General features: G+C 33.3%; 1 protein-coding gene across 3 annotated transcripts in view; it reads right to left on the bottom strand.

Moving 5' to 3' along the window:
- Positions 1-20718, bottom strand: part of STXBP5L (syntaxin binding protein 5L) — a 386525-nt gene that overhangs the window by 265741 nt on the left and 100066 nt on the right. The window lies entirely within an intron of this gene.

Below are 20718 nucleotides of genomic sequence, written 5' to 3'. Positions count from 1 at the left end.
GCTAAAACAGAAAACATGACCATATCAATTGATGCAGAAATAGCATTTGACAAAATTCAACACGCACTCATGATAAAAGCTATCAAAAATAGTATTAGGGAGTATTCTCTCAACTTCATAAAGATCAGCTACAAAAAGCCTACAAGAAACATTATACTTAATGGTGAAAGAATGAATGCTTTCCCTCTAAGATCAAGAACAAGGCAAGCATGGCTGCTCTCATCCCTCTTCATGAACATAGTTTTGGAAGTTCCAGCCAGTTCAAAAAAACAAGAAAAAGAAATAAAGGCATGTAGATCAGAAAGGAAGAAATAAAACGTCCTTGTTTGCAGATAACATGATGGTCCACATAGAAAATCCCAAGGAATCTGCAAAGAAACTCACAGAGCTAATAAATAAGTTCAGTAATGTTGCAGCATATAAGATAAACATACAAAACTCAGTTGTATTTCTACACACTAACAATGAGCATGTGGAAGCTGAAAATGCAACACCATTTAAAATCACTCAAAATATGATATACTGAGGTATAAATATAAAAAACAATTATAGAACTTGAATGCTAAAAACTACAAAATCCAGATGAAAGAAATAAAAGACCTAAGTAAACAGACATCCTGTGTTCATGAATTTTAGTACTCAACATTGTAAAAATGTCAATTCACATTTTTATAAAACTCTGGCAAAATATTTTTGTAGATTTGTTGACATGCTTATTTTAATATTTATATAGAAAGGCAAAGGGACAAGAATAGCTAAAGCAATTGTGAAAAAGAAGAATGAAGTGGGAGGAACCAGCGTACCCAATTTCAAGACCATATATATCTATAATAAAGACTACGTGGTATTTGCAGAGGGATGGAAATATAGATCAATGCAATAGAATAGAGAACACAGAAAAATAAACCCTTTAATATGTCCAACTGACTTTTGACAAATTTGTAAGTCAATTCAATGAAAGAAGGTCAACAAATAGTACTAGAGAACTGGATATCTACTGAGACAAAATTGAATTTCTATCTAAACTTCAAACCTTATATAAAAACTAACTCAAAACAGATCACACCATTTATATTTACATGTAAAGTATAAAACTTTACCCAAAAAAGGAGAAAATCCTTGGGATCTGGGACTAAGCAGTACATTCTTAGATTGAATTTAGAATTATGATCCATAATCACAGAACTAATAAATTGTGCTTCATCAAAATATAACCCATTTTCTACATGAAAGACTCTTACAAGCATGGAAATACAAGCTATAGACTGGGAGAAAACATTTACAAACCACATATCCAACAAAGGACTAGTTTTTAGAATAAATTTTTAAATGCTCAAAACTGAATGGTAAAAAAAAAATACATGAGAAAGTGCTAACAAATGGAAAATCAATTACTCTACTGGACCCAGGAGAGAAGTGAAATCTTGGAATGAACTACAACTCCAAAATTTCTATATAAGAAGTTCTTAGGGAATCCAAAAAGCAAGGGAGACAAAATCAAGGACACTAGAAAAATTTGAAGCCTCTGGTACCTACAGCCACAGCAAACGTCGATACAGCCTAACTCCTTATTGTATCAACATAAAACCTCATATTAAAGTCCTATCTACCTCAAGTACTATTACCCAATACACATGTCTAGCTTTCAACAAAAAATTTATAAGGCATGCTAAAAAGCAAGGGAAAATGTCGGAAGAGACAAAGTAACATTAGAACCAGACTCAGATGTGACAAAAATAATATGCTTATTAGATAAGAAATTTTAAATAACTATGATTAATATTTTAAGTGCACTAATGAAAATAGTACACAACATGCAAGATGGGTAATGTAAGCAAAGAGATGAAAACATTAACAATGATTCAAATGGAAATGTTAGATATTAAAACCATTGTAAACAAAATGAAGAATGCATTTGATTCATTGAGAGTCAATATGCCAAGTAAACAATCAACAAACATGAACATAGGTTACTAGAAACTTGCCAAACTTATATACAACGAGAAAAAAAGAGGCAGGGGAGAATATCCAAGGACTGTGGGATAGTTTCAAAAGGTGTAACATACTTATAAGTGGAATGCCAGAAGAGAGAACTGAATAGAAGTATTTGAAGCAATAATGGCTAAAAACTTCCCAAAATTAATGAGACACCAAACCACGGATCCAGGAAGCTCAGAGACACCTAGGAGGGGGAAATATACAAAATCAACACCTAGCTTTATCATACTCAAACTGCAGAAAACCAACAACAAAAAGAAAATCTTGAATAAATCCAGGGATAGAGGGGAAGCCCCCTTACCTACAATACCTATAGAGAAAAAAAGGATAAGGTTTATGATGGACTTCTCATCATAAACCATGCAAGAAAGAATAAGAGTGGAGTGAAATAATCAAAGTGCTGAAAGGAAAATACCCTCACCAACCTAAATTTGTATATCCAAAGAAATTATGTTCCAAGAGTGAAGAAATAAGAACATCATCAGAGTGAGCACAGTGGTGCAGCCACTATGGAAAACAGTACAGAGATTCCTCAAAAAATTAAGAATAGAACTATTATATGACCCAGCAATTCCACTCCTGGGTATATATCCAAAAAAAAAAAACCCAAAAAACCAAACCACTAATTTGGAAATACATACACACCCCAATCTTCATAGCAGCACTATTTACAATAGCCAAGATAATGGAAGCAACCCAAGTATGCATCAGCAGATGAATGGATAAAGAAGATGTGATACAAACACAAACACACACACACACACAATGGAATATTACTCAGCTATAAAAAGAATGTAATTCTGCCATTTGCAGCAATGTGGATGGACCTAGAGATAATCATACTAAGTGAAGTAAGTCAGATAGAGAAAGACAAATACTGTATGATATCACTTGTATGTGGAATCTAATAAATAATACAAGTGAATGTATACAGCAAAACAGAAACAGACCCACAGATATAGAAAACAAACTAGTGATTACCAGATGGGATAGGGAACATGGGAGGGGCAAGTTAGGGGTATGGGATTAAGAGATACAAATTACTATGTGTAAAATAGATAAGCAACAAGGATATATTGTATAGAACAGGGAATTATAGCCATTATCTTGCAAGGACTTTTAATGGAGTATAATCTATAAAAAATACTGAATCACTATACTGTAGACCTGAAACTAATATAATATTGTAAAGCAACTATAATTTTAAAAAAACACTCTTAGAAAAAAATTTTTAATTAAGAATTTTTTTGCTAGTAGAGCTGCATAGCAAAAGAAAATGTTGAAAATTTTTCAGGGAGATGGAATCTACATTAAAAAAAGAACTTGGGAGAAGGAATAAATGAAGGTAAAATAACATATCTTCTTTTTCTTAATTGATCTAAAAGATAAATGTCTATTCAAAGTAGTAATTGTAACAATGCACTGTGTAATTATTGTAAATAGATAGATGAATTAAGTGGCAACAATGTCATAAGGGACAGGAAGAAAAATTTGGGAATATTCCATTATAAGCTATATTTGAAGTAATATATGTTATTTTAAAATTTTTATTGAGACATAATTGACATATAACATTGTGTAAGATTGAGGTGTACAAGGTGTTGGTTTGATACATTTATATAGTATAATATGATTACTACAGTAATGTTAGCTAACACATTTATCACTTCACATAATTATCATTTCTTTTTTGTGTGCAGAATAGTTAAGATCTAGTCTCTTAGCACCTCTGAAGTTCATAATACAGTATTGTTGACTATAATCATTATGATGTGCATTAGATCTCCAGAACTTATTTATCTACTAGTTTCAAGTTTGTACCCGTAAAAAACGTCTCCCCAATTCCTCCATACCCTAGCTCCTCATAACACCATTCTACTCTGTTTTCACAAGTTCAGGTTAGATTCCACATATAAGGGGTATCATACAGTATCTGTCTTCCTCTGCCTCACTCGTCTCACTTAGCATAATGCCTCAAGGTCCACCCATGTTTTTGCAAATGGCAGGATTTCCTTCTTTCTTATGGCTGAAATATTTCTTTGTACATATAAGCTACATCCTCTTTATCCACTGATGGACTCAGATTGTTTTGATATCTTGGCTATTGTGAATAATGCTGCAATGAACATGGGTGTACAGCTATCTCTTTGAGATAGTGATTTCAATTCTTTAAATATATACTCAAAAGTGGGACTGCTGGATAATATGATAGTTCAATTTTTAATTTTTTGAGAAGCCTCCATACTCTTTTCCATAATGGCTATATCAATTTACTTCCCCACCAACAGTATTTAAATGTTCCTTTTTATCCATATCCCAAACAACATTTTTTATCTCTTGGTCCCTTTTATGAAAACAGGTGTAAGGTAATATCTCATTGTGGTTTTGATTTGCATTTCCCTGATGATTAGTAATGTTGAACATCTTTTCATGTATCTGTTGGCCATTTGCATGTCCTCTTTGGAAAAATGTCTATTCGTGTTCTTTCCCCATTTTTAAATTGGATTATTTGCTTTTTTTTTTTTTTTTTTGCTATCGAGTTGTACACATTGTTTAGATATTTTGGATATTAGTCCCTTTTCAGATATATGGTTTGTGGATATTTTCTCCCATTCCCTAGGTTGCCTTTTCAATTTACTATTTCCTTTGCTGTGCAGAAGCTCTTTAATTCAATATAGCCCCACTTGTTTATTCTACATTGTCAAGGATCTTTTTCCCTATGTTTTCTTCTAGTAGTTTTACAGTTTTGGGTCTTGCATTTAGATCTCTGATCCATTTCAAGTTAATTATTTTGAGTGGCATAAGACAGGGGTCCAATTTCATTCTTCTGCATGTGGATACCAGTTTTCCCAACACCATTTATTGAAGAGAGTGTCCTTTCCTCATTGAGTGTTCTTGGCAACCTTGTTAAAAATTAGTTGTTGGGGTTTATGTCTGAGCTCTTTATTCTGTTACATCTATATGCTTGTTTTTAGGCCAGTACCATACTGTTTTGATTTCTATAGCTCTGAAATAATGCTTGAAATCAGGTATTGTGATGCCTCCAGCTTTGTTCTTCTTTCTCAGGATTGTTTTGGCTATTCCGGGTCTTTTGTGGTTCCAAACAAATTTGATGGTTTTTTCTACTTTGGTAGAAAAAGTCATTGGAATTTTGATTGGAACTACATTGCCTCTGTAGATTGCTTTGGGTACTATGGCCACTTAAACAATATTAATTATTCCAATCCAAGAACATGGGATATCTTTCCCATTTATTTGTGTCTTCTTCAGTCTTTTTAATCAATGTTTTATCATTTTTGATGTACAGGTTTTTCAGCACCTTGGTTAAATGTATTGCTAAGTATTATATTGCTTTTGATGTTATTATAAATGGGGTTGCTTTCTTAATTTCTCTTTCAGATAACTGTTTATGTATAGAAATACAAAGGTTTCTGTATGCTGATTTTGTATTCTGCAACTTTATTGAATTCACTTATGAGTTCTAAAAAATTTTTAGTGGGGTCTTAAGGTTTTCTGTACATAAGATCATGTCATCTGCAAACAGAGATAATTTTACTTCTTCCTTTCTAATATGTATGCCTTTTATTTCTTTTTCTTGTTTAACTTCTCTGGCTAGGACTTCCAGAATTATGTTGAACAGACATGGCAAGAGTGGGTATCCCTGTCTTCTTCCTGATCTTATAGGAAAGGATTTTAACTTTCAACATTGAGTATGATGTTACCTGTTGGCTTGTCATATATGACCTTTTTTATGCTGAGGAACATTCCTTCTATAACCAATTTGTCAAGTGTTTTTCTCATGGAAGGATGTTGTATTTTCTTGAATGCATTTCTGTAGCTATTTTTCACCTTTCATTCTATCTATTTTATCTTTCATTCTATGGTGTATCACAGAATTGATTTGTGTATGGTGAACCATTCTGGGGATAAATTCCACTTGATCGTGGTGAATGATCCTTTTAATGTACTGTTGAATTCAGTTTGCTAATATTACATTGAGAACTTTTCCATCTATATTCAACAGGATATTGGTCTGTAATTTTCTTTTCTTGTAGTGTCTTTAATAGGCTTTTGTATCAGAGTAATGCTTGCCTCATAAAATGAGTTTAGGAGTATTCCCCCCTCTTCAACTTTTTTGGAAGAGTTTGAGGAGGATTGGTGTTAATTATTTAAATGTTTGGTAGAATTCACTAGTTAAACCATCTGGTCCCAGTCTTTTCTGTGTTGGGAGGTTTTAAATTACTGATTCAGTATCCTTACTCATCTGTTTAGATTTTCTATTTCTTCATTTTTTGGTCTTGGTAGATCATATGTTTGGAGGAATATATCCATTTCTTCTAGATTATCCAGTTTGTTGGCACATACTTGTTGGTAGTAGTCTCTCATAATCCTTTTTATTCTGTGGTATCAGTTATGTTTTCTCTTTCAATACTGATTTTATTTGAGTCCTCTCTCTTCTTATCTTGGTTAATCTAGCTAAATATTTATCTATTTTGTATATCTTTTCAAAGAACCAGCTCTTAGTTTCATTGATCTTTTCTATTGTTTTTCTGGTCTCGATTTCATTTATTTCTTCTCTTCTCTTTGTTATCTCCTTCCTTCTGCTAACTTTGGGCTTAGTTTGTTCTTCTATTTCTAGTTCCTTGAAGTGTAAAGTGAAATTATTAAGGTCTGTCTCATTTTGTAATGTAGGCATTTATCACTACAAGCTTCCCTCTTAGAACTGCTTTTGCAGACTTTCATAGGTTTTGATATATTATGTTTGCAATTTCATTTGTTTCAAAATATTTCTTGATTTCTCTATTGATTTCTTCTTCAACCTATTGGCTGTTCAAGATCATGTTGTTTAATCTCCACATATTTGTGAATTTTCCAGCTTTCCTCTTGTTATCGATTTTTAGTTTCATACTGTTGTGGTCAGGAGATTTTTGGTATGATTTCAATCTTCTTAAATGCTAAGACATGTTTTGTGATGTATCATGTGATCTCTCCTAAAGTATGTATGTTCCATGTGCACTTGAGAAGAATGTATATTCTGCTCCTGTTGGGTGGAATGTTCTGTGTATATCTGTTAGATCCATTTAGTCTAAAGTGTCATTCAGGTCCATTATTTCTGCAATGATCTTCTGTCTGGATGCTTTACTCATTGCTAAAAGTAGGTACTGAAGTCCCCTACTATTATTGAATTGCTATTCTTCCCTTCATATCTGTTAACAATTGCTTAATATACTTAACTGCTCCAATATTTGATATGTATATGTTTACAACTGTTATATCCTCTTGATTAATTGACCCCTTTATCATTATATAATGAACTATTTGTCTTTTGTTAGTGCTGGACTTAAAGTATATTTTGTTGATACAGGTATAGCTACCCTTGCTCTTTTTTGGTTTCCATTTTCTTGACATATCTTTTTCCATCCCTTCACTTACAACCTGTTAGTGTCCTTAGTGTATGGTATTGGAAAGTAGACTTACATTCATTGTAAATGCATATTGAAAAACCACTACAAACTTTCTAAAGAAGTATAACTGATATGTTAGGAGAAGAGAGAAAACAAAATTATATAAAATACCCAATTAAAACCAGAGAAGGTAGAAAAGGGGGAAGAAAAGACTTAAAGAATAAGTGCAATGTTTAGAAAACAGTTACAAATATGGTAGATATTAATTCAACTATTCAACAATTACATGTAAATGTCTTTGTTGACAAATTAAAAGATAGAGATTTTCAAAGTAGATAAGAAAAATAACTATGTGTTATTGAAACAAAAACTCTTAAAAATACTGAGTGTTCCACTCTGTGGTATTTATCCAAAGAAAATGAAAACACTAATTCAAAAAATATACGCACCTCAAGGTTCAAAAAAACATTACTTACAACCGCCAAGATACGGAAGCAACCTAAGTGTCCAGCAACAGATAAGTGAATAAAGAAGATGTGGGAGATATATAAAATGGAATATTACTCAGCCATAGAAAGAATGAAATTTTGTCATTTGTGACAACATGGATGGACCTGGAGGGTACTACATTTAGTGAAGTAAGTCAGACAGAGGAAGACAAATACTGCATTTTCACTTATATGTGAAAGGAGAAAGATATACATATGATGCTAACACTAATCGAAAGAAAGCTAAAGTAGCTATATTTACTTGAGACAAAGCAGACATCAGAATAATAAATATTATCAGGGATAAGGATGGGCATAAAATAATGATAAAAAGGTCAATTCTCCAAGAAGATGTAACATCTTAATGTATATACACATAACAACAGACATTAAGGGTTTCCCTGGTGGTGCAGTGGTTGAGAATCTGCCACTAATGCAGGGGACACGGGTTCGAGAGCCCTGGTCTGGGAGGATCCCACATGCCGCAGAGCAACTGGGCCCGTGAGCCACAACTACTGAGCCTGCGCGTCTGGAGCCTGTGCTCCGCAGCAAGAGAGGCTGCGATAGTGAGAGGCCCGCACACTGCGATGAAGAGTGGCCCCCGCTTGCCACAACTGGAGAAAGCCCTCGCACAGAAATGAAGACCCAAAACAACAAAACTGAATAAGTAAATTAACAACAGACATTAAAATACATGAAAAAAACTGACAGAAATGCAAATATGAAGAGAAGAATTTATTAATATAGCTGGAGACTCTAATACCCAGGCAGAAAGTCAGAATACAGGTGACCAGAATAGCAGCATCAATCAACTTATGTAACTGACATTTATAGATTACTCCAAATAAAAACAGCAAAATTATATTCTGTTTAGGCTCACATGAAATATTCACTAAGACAAATACATTCTGGAATAAAACACACCTTAACAAATTCTAAAAGTAGGAATTACATAAAGTGTGTTTTCAAAATATGATGGAACTGAACTAGAAATCAAATACAGAAAGATAGCTGGAAAATTTCCACACATTTAGAGATACATATCTAAATAAAGCATGATTCAAAGAAGACATCTCAAGAAGATTTTATATATATTTTAACTAAATGAAAGCAGAACTACTCAAAATTTACAGGACACAGTGAAAGCAGGGCTAAGAGGAAAATTTATAGCACCAAAGTGAATATTTGAGAAAATAAAACAAACACATGGTTACCAAAGGGGAAAGGTGGTGGTGGGGGTATAAATTAAGAATTTGGGATTAACATATACACACTAGTATATACAAAATAGATAATCAACAAGGACCTACTGTATAGCACAAGGAACTATACTCAATATTGTGTAATAACCTATATGGGAAAAGAATCTGAAAAAGGATGAATATATGTGTGTATATATATATATATATAACTGAACCACTTTGCTGTACACCTGAAACTAACACAACATAATATGCTGTAGATCAACTATACCTCAATTTTAAATAAAACTTAAAAAAAAGAGTTTTAAAACCAATAATCTAATATTACACCTTGGGAAACTAGAGAAAGAAGAGCAATTTAATACTAAAGCAAGAATAATAAAGGAAATAGTAAAAAATTAGGCAAAAGTAAAAAAAATAAAATAGAGAAAATCAACAAAACCAAAATCTTGTTCTTTAAAATGATTAATAAAATTGATAAACCTCTAGCCAGGCTAATCAAGAGCAAAAGAGAGAAAACACAAATTGCCAATGTCAGAAACAAAGGAGGATCATCATGCTAATCCCATGGATATTAAAAGGATTAAGGAATACTATGAAAAAGTCTATGTCCACAAGTTTGATAACCTGTAAGAAATGGCCTGAGTCCTTTAAAGACACAAACTACTAAAACTCACACAAAGAAAAGTAGATAATCTGAATAGGTGTTGGGAGGTGGAGATATTGAATAATATCCTTTAAACTGAGAGAGAACTTTAAGACCAAAAAATGAAGCAGGCATCTCCAGAAAGTGCAATTATGAAGTTTACTGTAGTTATCTTACACAAAGGCAGGACTGGGTAGACAATGATTCAGAGGTATTTGCAGCTACACTCCAAGAGGATGAAAGGGGTTCCTAGAGATATAAAAGGGCCAAAGGTAAAAATAGAATCTGCCTACCAAGTGAGAAGCATGTCCGTACCAACAGGAACAAGGGTTCCCCCCACACCCCGGGGGTCTCATGACCATTAAGCATCTGTATCAGCAAAAGGCATTCTTCTAGTTTTCATAACAGATGAGGGCAAGGGTGGAAGTTGAATGGGGACTTATCTGGTCTGGGCATATTCCTTGTGAGTAGGCTAAAGCTCAGTCCCACAGAAAGAGGAGGGATTAGGACTTCAGGCCTAAGATGGAGCTAACAAAATGGAGTCAGTGTGGTTCAGTCACACGGTAGGACTACACCTATTAAAGAAACTGAATGAATTAATAACCTTTAAAAAAAAATAAAAGAAAGAAAGCGACAGGCCCAGATGGGCTCATTAGTGAACTCCACTAAACATTTAAGGAAAAGAAAATACCAATTATCTATAACCTCTTCCAGAAAATAGAAGCATAGGCAACACTTTCTAACTCATGCTATGAGGCTAACATTAGCCTAATACCAAAACCAGACAAAGACATCACAAAAAAGGAAAACAATAGACCAATGATTCTCATGAGCATACCTGCAAAAATCTTCAACAAAATATTAACAAATCAAATTTTTAAAATGTATAAAAATAATTCTACACTACAACTCAAAGTGATTTATTCTAGGTATGCAAGGCTAGTTCAGTATTTGAAAATCAATTAATGTAATGAATTATATTACCAGTCTAAAGAAGAAGGATCATTGTCAATAGATGCAGGAAAAACATTTGAAAAAATCCAGCGCTCATTCGTAACAAAAATGAAACCAACTCTTGCTAAATCCGAGTTCCCTTACTGAGTTTATGATTAACCTCTCCATCAAAAACTTTATTCCCTTTCTTGTCCCCTCTGACATCAATTCTGTGCTAACTGAAAACTAATCAACCAGAGTCAAATGACTACAATTGCTATTGTTGATGTCATCATTAATGTACTAAAATTGCTACTATAGATATCATCATTAACGTACAAACTCAGGTTGTTTCTCCAGGGCAAGATGAGCTAACAGACCCCTGAGCCACGGACCACCTGGCCTGAGACTCATAAACCAGAGACATCCTTTCTCCTGAAACAATGATTAAGAAATGTCACAAGATGATGATTAATACAGCCCTATGTTCTTCCCCCTTATTAAAAACCTCTAATTTAAAGACCAAGTTGGAGTAAATCTGAGACACGTCTCCCACTCCCTTGCTTGCCGCCCTACAAATAAGCCCTAACTTGGCTTCAAATAACCACTGTCAGTTTGGCTTTCTGCGCCATGGGAACACGAGCCCTTGCTCAATAACAAAAACTCTCAGTAAACTAGGAATAAAGAGGAACTTCTTCAACTTGATAAAGAATAGCTTCAAAAATGCTTCAACATCACACTTAATGGTGAGAATAGATGCTTGTCCCCTAAGATCAGAAACAAGGGAATGATGTCCCCTCTCATCACTCCTATTCAACATTGTATTAGACGACCTAGCTAACATAATATGAAAATTAAAAAGAAATAAATGATATATAGATTGGGAAAAAAAGAAATAAAAATGTCTATGCTCATAGAAGACAAGACTGTCTATGTAGAAAATTCCAAAGAACTGACAAAAACAACCTCCTAAAACTAATAAGCAATTTTAGTAAGGTTTCAAGATACAGGACAATTGCTGTCAATTGCTTTACTATGTACCAGAAATAAACAATTGAAATTTAAATTTAAAAACACAATACCATCTATAATAGCACCAAAAAAATGAGATGCATGGATATAATTCTAACAACATATGTACAAGATCTATATGCAGAAAATTTCCATGGGTTAGCAATGGGACAGGGAGGGAGGAGAGTGAGTGTAACTATAAAGGTGCAGCACAAAAAAGATCTCTGTAATAATAGAACAGTTTCTTATTTTGATTGTAGTGGTGTTTACATGAGTGTCCACATATGATAAAATTGCATTATTTATGCAGACTCAACTACAAACACACACACACACACACACACGAATGAGTACATGTAAAGTTAGTGAAATCTGAAACTGTGAGTAGTACAGTGTTGATCTCTTGGTTAATATTGTACTATAGTTATATAAGATATTATAATTGGAGAAAACTGGGTGAAGGGAACACAGAACCTCTCTGTACTATTTTTGCAACTTCCTGCAAATATACAATTATTTCAAAATAAGTTTTCTAAAAAGTGAAATAACAACAAACAAAGCCTGAGAGAATTCATCCTAATAAACCTACAGTAAAATAAAGAATAAAGAATATTCTTTAGGAAGAAGAAAATGAATCCAAACAGAATTACAGGAAGAGATAAGGATCAGAAGAAAGAATATATAATGGTAAAAATATATTAATATAAACGGAATATTGAGATTATAAACTATATTAGCAATACATTATGGAGTTTAAAGTGAATCTAGAAATAAAACACATGGTATCAATTATACAAAAGGCAAGAGGGATGGTAAATGGAGATAAATGTTAAGTTACTGTCATTATCAAAGAAGCAACAAAAGAAATACTGTTTTAGACTGAAATAAGTGAAGCTTCTATGTTGAAATCTCTTAAGTTAAACCCTCAAACAAAAGGGAAAAATACATATTAACTTCACATAGATAAAATAGGATAATCAAAAGTTTAAATCGAAAGAAAGGAAAATTAAAAAGAAACATAAAAATTAGAGTGAAATAAAAAAACATTAAGATAGTAGATATAAACCCAGATATATCAGTAAACTATATTAAATGTAAATATACCAAGTACAAGACCAAGGTTGTCAGACTAATTTTTTAAAGTATATGTTTACAAAAAAGAACACAGAGAAACTGACAGTAAAACAATAGAAAAATACACACTATGCAAACACTAACCAAAGAAAGCTGGTATAGCTATATAAATATCAACAATGTATATTTTAAAACAAGATACATTACTAAAGAGAAAGGGGATATTTCATACTGATAAAGGAGTAAATAAATATATATAACAATTCCAAATCTGTATGCATCCAACAATTTAGCTTCAAAACATAAAAATTGTTAGCATTAAAAAGAGAAGTATCCCTCTACTTCACTTCACTGTTCAGTAGAAACTAACAACATTGTAAACAACTATACCCCAATTAAAAAAAGAGAGAGAAAGAGGTAGTCAGATCTATAATCATAGTGGGATATTTTAACATTCCTCAATACTACATAGAACAAATACAGATAGAAGTCAGTAATAATTTAAAAATCCAAACAACACAATTAACAAACCTGGTCTAATTTACATATATAACATGCACCCAATAACAGATGAGTAAAAATTCAGTTTTTGTGCACCTTTACCAAAACTGTCCATATTCTGAATCATAAAACAAGTCTTAACAAATGAAAAAAGAACTAAAATCATATAGACTATAATCTCTCCACAGTAGTATTTCATTGTTTACTAACAATAAAAAAGAAATAGAAAACCTCCAACTGCTTGGAAATTAAGTCATTTATAAATAACACAAGAAATCATGGAGAAATTATAAAAGATTTTAGCTTCACATTAATAAGGATAAGACATACCTACAATCTCCAAATACATCTAGAACAGTATAATTTACAGGAAAAATTATAGCCTTAAATTCATTTGTTATAATGAAGAAATATTAAATTAATATTAAATTAAGAATCTAGTTAAAAGATAGTTAATCAGACACAACAAAAGTTGCAAAGAGTAGTAATCAATGAACTAGAGCGACATATGTTGTTCAACTGAGGAAGGCAACAAATCCATCAAAATGATAAATCTATCAAAATCACAAAAACGATAAATATGCAGATTGATCATGAAAAATGATAACTCAAAAATCACCAATATCAAGAATGAAGAACAGATCTTCTCTATCCATTCATCAGTTGATGGACACTTAGGTTGCTTTCATGTCTTGGCTATTGTAAATAGCGCTGCTATGAACATTGGGGTGCATGTATCTTTTTGAATCGAGTTTTCATCTTTTCTGCGTATATGCCCAGGAGTGGAATTGCTGGATCATATGGTAGCTCTGTTTTTAGTTTTTTAAGGAACCTCCATACTGATTTTTCACAGTGGCTGCACCAATTTACAGTCCCACCAACAGTGTAGGAGGGTTCGCTTTTCTCCATACCCTCTGCAGCATTTACTATTTGTAGACTTTTTGATGATGGCATTCTGACCAGTGTGAGGTGATACCTCATTGTGGTTCTGACTTGCTTTTCTCTAATAATTAGCGATGCTGAGCATCTTTTCATGTGCCTGTTGGCCATCTATAAAGAACATGTGGTGTATATATATATACAATGGGATATTACTCAGCCATAAAAAAGAATGAAATTAGAACATTCTTTAACACCATACACAAAAATAAACTAAAAATGGATTAAAGACCTAATGTAAGACTGATACTATAAAACTCTCAGAGGAAAACAGAAGAACACCCTTTGACATAAATTGTAGCAATATCTTTTTCGATCCATCTCCTAGAGTAATGTAAATAAAACAAAGGTAAACAAATGGGATGTAATTAAACTCAAAAACTTTGGCACAGCAAAGGAAATCATAAACAAAATGAAAACCTACAGAATGGGAGAAAACATTTGCAAATGAAGCAACTGACAAGGAGTTAATCTCCAAAATCTACAAACAGCTCATGCAGTTCAATACCAAAAAAAACACAAACAACCCAATGCAAAAATGGGCAGAAGACCTAAATAGACATTTCTCCAAAGAAGACATACAGATGACCAAGAGGCACATGAAAAGATGCTCAACATCACTAATTATCAGAGAAATGCAAATCAAAACCACGAGATATCACCTCACACTGGTCAGAATGGCCATCATCAAAAAGTCTACAAACAATAAATGCTGGAGAGGGTGTGGAGAAAAGTGAAAACCATGGTTCAAAAGGATACATGCACCCCCAATGCTCATTGCACCACTGTTTACAACAGCCAAGACACGGAAGCAACCTAAATGTCCATCGACGGGAATGGAAAAAGAAGATGTAGTACATATATACAATGGAATTAAAAAGAATGAAATAATGCCATTTGCAGCAACATGGATGGACTGGAGATGATCATACTATGTGAAGTAAGTTAGACAGAGAAAGAAAAATATCATATGATATTACTTATATGTGGAATCTAAAAAAAATGATATAAATGAACTTATTTACAAAACAGAAACAGACTCACAGACTTAAAAAACAAATTTATGGGTTACCAAAGGGGAAAGGGAAGAGGGGAGGGATAAATTAGGAGTATGGGATTAATGAATATACACTACTATATATAAAACAGATAAGCAATAAGGATTTACTGTATAACTCAGGGAACAATATTCAATATCTTATAAAAACCTATAATGGAAAATTATCTGATATATATATAACTGAATCACTTTGCTTTACACCTGAAACTAACACAATATTGTAAATCAGCTATACCTCAATTTAAAAGAGAGAGAGAAAAAAATGAACAAAAAACAGGAAATTACTATAGACACTACGGTTAAGGCCAATAAATTTAAAAATTTTGATGAACAGGATAAATTTCTAACAAAACATAACTTACTAAAACTGACTCAAGGAAAAAAAGAATATCTGAATATTCCTAAATCTATTAAAGAAATGAATATGCCATTTAAAGTCTTCCCACAGAGAAAAACCCAGGCCCAGATTGCTTTACTGATGAAGTTTTTTTCAAATTTTAAGAAAGAAATAATACCAATCTTTCACAAGTATTTGTAGAGTATAGAAAAGAGGAAACATTCCCCCATTCCCCCCAATTTTATAAGGTCAAAATAACTATGACATGAGAACCTAGCAGGGAATTCAAAAGAAAGGAAACTTAAATGCAAAGCTCTTGTTAACATAGATATAAAACTCTTAACTAACTTATTAGCAAATCCAGCACATATATTAATGCTAATACATCACAAAAGTTGTATTTATTCTGGGAATACAAGGGTCATTTAACATGCAGAAATCAAGTGCTGTCATTTACCACAATAGATAAAAAAGAAAAAAATAATATGATCATCACAAAAGATGCATAAGGACTATGTGATAAAATTTAACATCATTCATGATTTTAAAATATATATGCTTATAACAAATTAGGAACACAAGAAACTTCCTTAAAGTAATAAAAAATATCTATTTAAAAACCTGCAGCAAACATACACTTAAAGGTGAAATAATAAAAATATTTTCCCTAAGATCAGTAAGTAGACAAGAAAAGCATTGTCCTTGGACTTTTTATTCAATATTGTACTGGAAGTCTATGATGGACAGATTCCAAGGTAGTCCCCACAATCACCACCTCTTGATATCCTTACCCTTGCATAATCCCCTTCCCCTTCAGTGTGCACAGGACCTGTGATTTTCTTATAACCAACGGAATATGGCAAGGGTCATGAGATGCCACTTTCATTACTAAATTACATGTGATTGTAACATTCATCTTGTGAGGAGACTCTCTCCCTTACTGGCTCTGAAGAAGGAAGCTGCTAGGTTGTCAGATGGCCTATGGAGAAAGGCATATGGCAAGCAACTGACAGTGGTCTCTGGTCAACAGCCAGTAAAAACTAAGGCTCTTGATGCATCAACTTGCTAGGGAACAGAATGCTGCCAACAACCAAATAAGTTTTGAAAATGGATCCTTTCCCAATCAAGCCTCAGATGAGGTCACAGCCCTGGCAGTCACCTTAACTGTAGTTTGTGAGATCCTGAAACAGAAACTCATCTAAGCCACACCTGGTTTCCTGACCTACAAACTCTGAGATAAGAAATGCATGTTGTTTTAAGCCACTAAGTTTGTGTAATTTTGTCACACAGCAATAAATAACTAATACAACAGGCAGGGGAAGGGGAAGCTGGGACGAAGTGAGAGAGTAGAATTGACATATATACACTACCAAATGTAAAATGGAAGGCTAGTGGGAAGCTGCTGCATAGCACAGGGAGATCAGCTCAATGCTTTGTGACGATCTAGAGGGGTGGGATAGGGAGGGTGGGAAGGAGGCTCAAGAGGGAAGGGATATGGGGATATATGTATACATATAGCTGACTCACTTTGTTGTACAGCAGCAACTAACAACACTGTAAAGCAATTATACTCCAATAAAGATGTAAAAAAAATTAATAATAAATAAATAAATAAATAAATAAATGCTTCAGTACTCCAACAGTGAGGGAAAAAAAAAAAAAAACTAATACAAGGTCCTAACCCCAGTGCAATAATAAAAAGAAATAAATACATATAAATAAATATATATAATAAATATAAATAAATACATATAAAACTAAAGAAGGAAAACAAAACTGTCATTATTTGAAGATGGCATGACTGTGTACATAGGAAAATCCACAATAGATAAACAATTTGAATTATTAATTGAATTTAAGTAAAGTCATTGCACACAAAGTCAACATATAAAAATAAATTATATTTTCATATTCCAACAAAAATATGAAAAATAATATACTATAATTATCATTACATACAATTTATAATATATTATCCTTTTATCATTATGTACAATTTTCAATAGCATTTAAAATTATCAAATATTTATGACTAAACATAACAAAAATGTAGAAGACCTCTACAGAGAAATCTATAAATATCATTTAGAGAAATCAAAGAATACCTAAGTAAGTGGTGGGATACATACCATGTTTGATTCCCTGACTGTGTGTGATTCAGACAGTGAATCAATATGTCATCATTGTTAATGACAATCAATCGATATTGCCATTCCCCATCATCATGGGGAATGTCAGTTCTCCCCAAATTGATCTACAGATTCAAGATATTTCTAATCAAAATCTCAGCAGAGGGCTTCCCTGGTGGCACAGTGGTTGGGAGTCCGCCTGCCGATGCAGGGGACACGGGTTCGTGCCCCGGTCCGGGAAGATCCCACATGCCGCGGAGCGGCTGGGCCCGTGAGCCATGGCCGCTGAGCCTGCGCGTCTGGAGCCTGTGCTCCGCAACGGGAGAGGCCACAACAGTGAGAGGCCCACATACCGCAAAAAAAAAAAAAAATCTCAGCAGATGTGTTTGTGAGATTTGACAAGCTATTTCTAAAATTTACAAAATTTTAAAAGTTTTAAAATAAAAGAATTAAATTTTAAAAATTAAAATTAAAGAATCAAATTAAAGAATATCCATTAAATTGAATACTACATAACAATGAAAATAATAAACTATGGCAACATGCAACATGAATGAAGCTTACAAGTATAATGTTGAGCAAAAGAAGCCAAATAGGGACTTCCCTGATGGCACAGTGGTTAAGAATCCACCTGCCAATGCAGGGGACACAGGTTCGAGCCCTGGTCCGAGACAATCCCACATGCCGTGGAGCAACTAAGCCCGTGTGCCACAACTACTGAGCCTGTGCTCTAGAGCCCACGAGCCACAACTACTGAAGCCCACATGCCTAGAACCCATGCTCCGCAACAAGAGAAGCCACTGCAATGAGAAGCCCACACACAGCAATGAAGAGTAGCCCCCGCTCGCCACAACTAGAGAAAGCCCGCGCAGAGCAATGACGACCCAATGCAGCCAAATTAATTAATTAATTTAATTTATTTTTTAAAAAAGAAGCTAAATACAAGTAAGGAGAGATGTACAATTCCATTCCTATAACTGTCAAAAACAACAAGCAAAACTAATCTATAATGTTTGAAAGCAGAATAGTGTCACACTTGGGGGTTAGGTAGTGATTAGAAGGTAACACAGAGGGATTTCTGTGGCTTTAGCAATTTTCTGTTTCTTGAATTGTGCATTTGTTACATGGATGTAAAATTATTTCAAGGCATACACTTAATATTTACACAGTTTCTTGATAGTTCGGTAACATTTGCACACACACCAAATAAAGAATAAGGAAACTTTTTATGTACTGATAAGGAATGATCTTGAGAACATATAAAGAGAAAAAACCAAGGTACAAAACTGTTTGTATAATGTCCTACAACTTATGTAACAGAAATATATGATACTTTCATATTTGTCTATAAATACATAAAGAAGAAAATTATGTTACATATAATATTTGCTTATATGTGTACAGAATGAATCTCTAGAAGGACACAAGAAATTAATAACACTGCTTGGCTCTGCAGATAGACACTGAGTGTCCAGGGGACAGGAGTGGAAGAAAGATCCTTCACTGTACATACAACTTTTATCTTTTGACTGTCAAACCAGGCAAATATGTTAATTACTTAAGAAAATTTTAAAAGAAAAGTAATTCAGATTATCTTCATAAGGCAATAAAATATTTTAAATTTGGGTTATAAAAAGTGTCCCCCAAAGCCAACTCTGATGGGTCAAGTTTGCTAGAGATTTCAGAAATAAGGTTCTTAATAATATATTCCTTCCTGGCGGTTTAGCTAATATTCCTTAGAAGTATTCTGACAATATTAATTAGCAGAACACCACCGATAGAAAAAATAAACTCTGATATAATCAGTACAAATACTTTATGATCTGTATATTATAGCCTATCTGTTGAATTTTACTTGAAAACCATATAAAACAATTCTAGGCTTTCCCCAAGGTTACATGATTTATGATCAGTGATAGCAAGGACTGTTAATATGCCTGAAATGTAAATGCTTGATTTTATTCATTTTTCAGATCATGCATCACAGAAATCTAAGGTTTTTCTTCCATATTTAGGTTTATAAACTCTGATATGAGAGGAACCCAAAGATCATCAACCAGAAGCGGCTGGAATATCTAAACCTACTTCTCAACAATCTAAGCCTGGTCCCTACTTTCAAAGACTATAAAACCAAAGACTGAAGTTGCCCTAATTTAAAAAAACCTAAAATTTACAAACTATATAAACTAAATATATCTATATGGCATAAGCATAAGGATACATAAACAAAGAATATTGCCCAACATTCCAGTTCTACAATGATTAAGTTGCAACCCACTGCAGTCACCCACTGACAGTGCCCCCAGAGGGGAATTCAGGACAGAGAAAAACAGGATGGAGCATTCTGTGTTTTAGATATATGGTCCCTAGACAGTTAAGATTCATATCTAAGGAAGAATTTCAGTGACCCCAGATTCTTGCATCTTCCCATACATAGAAAAGCACTTAAATCATTAACTTGAGATGTCTGTTCCTTGTGATTAGCAGTAATCTTTTATGCTTGACTACATGTATTTCCCAGCCCAAAAATTAATATATATACTGGCTCCTCCCCTATGGTTTTGGAGCAGTTCCTCAGAGCTATCTGAGAGGCTATCTCCCAGCTATAGTCCTCAGTAAGACCCTCAATAAAACTTCACTCACAACTCTCATATTGTGTGTCTTTCTTTCAGTTGACAAGTATATAGAAATGTATACAGTTAAATGGCCGATTTAAGAGGGCTTAGAGTTCCCAAAGACGCTTGGTTAAATTCTCCTTCATTGACTTAAGCCTTGCATTCATGATACATTTAAAGATACTTTCCCCTCCACAATAAATTGTGATATTAATGATTATTCTCAAGTTCAAGATAATTAATTTATCTTTCACAAAAAGATAAATATCACATTTTTGTAAGCATTAAAATAGGCAATGTCGGACAGCATTGTCTTTTAATTTCATGTAAAAGAATGAAATTAGAACACTCCTTAACACCATACACAAAAATAAACTCCA

This window comes from Mesoplodon densirostris, chromosome 5 (assembly GCF_025265405.1).
Source record: "Mesoplodon densirostris isolate mMesDen1 chromosome 5, mMesDen1 primary haplotype, whole genome shotgun sequence".
In the NCBI taxonomy this organism is placed as follows: Eukaryota; Metazoa; Chordata; class Mammalia; order Artiodactyla; family Ziphiidae; genus Mesoplodon; species Mesoplodon densirostris.
This window is presented reverse-complemented; position numbering and strand designations above follow the sequence as displayed.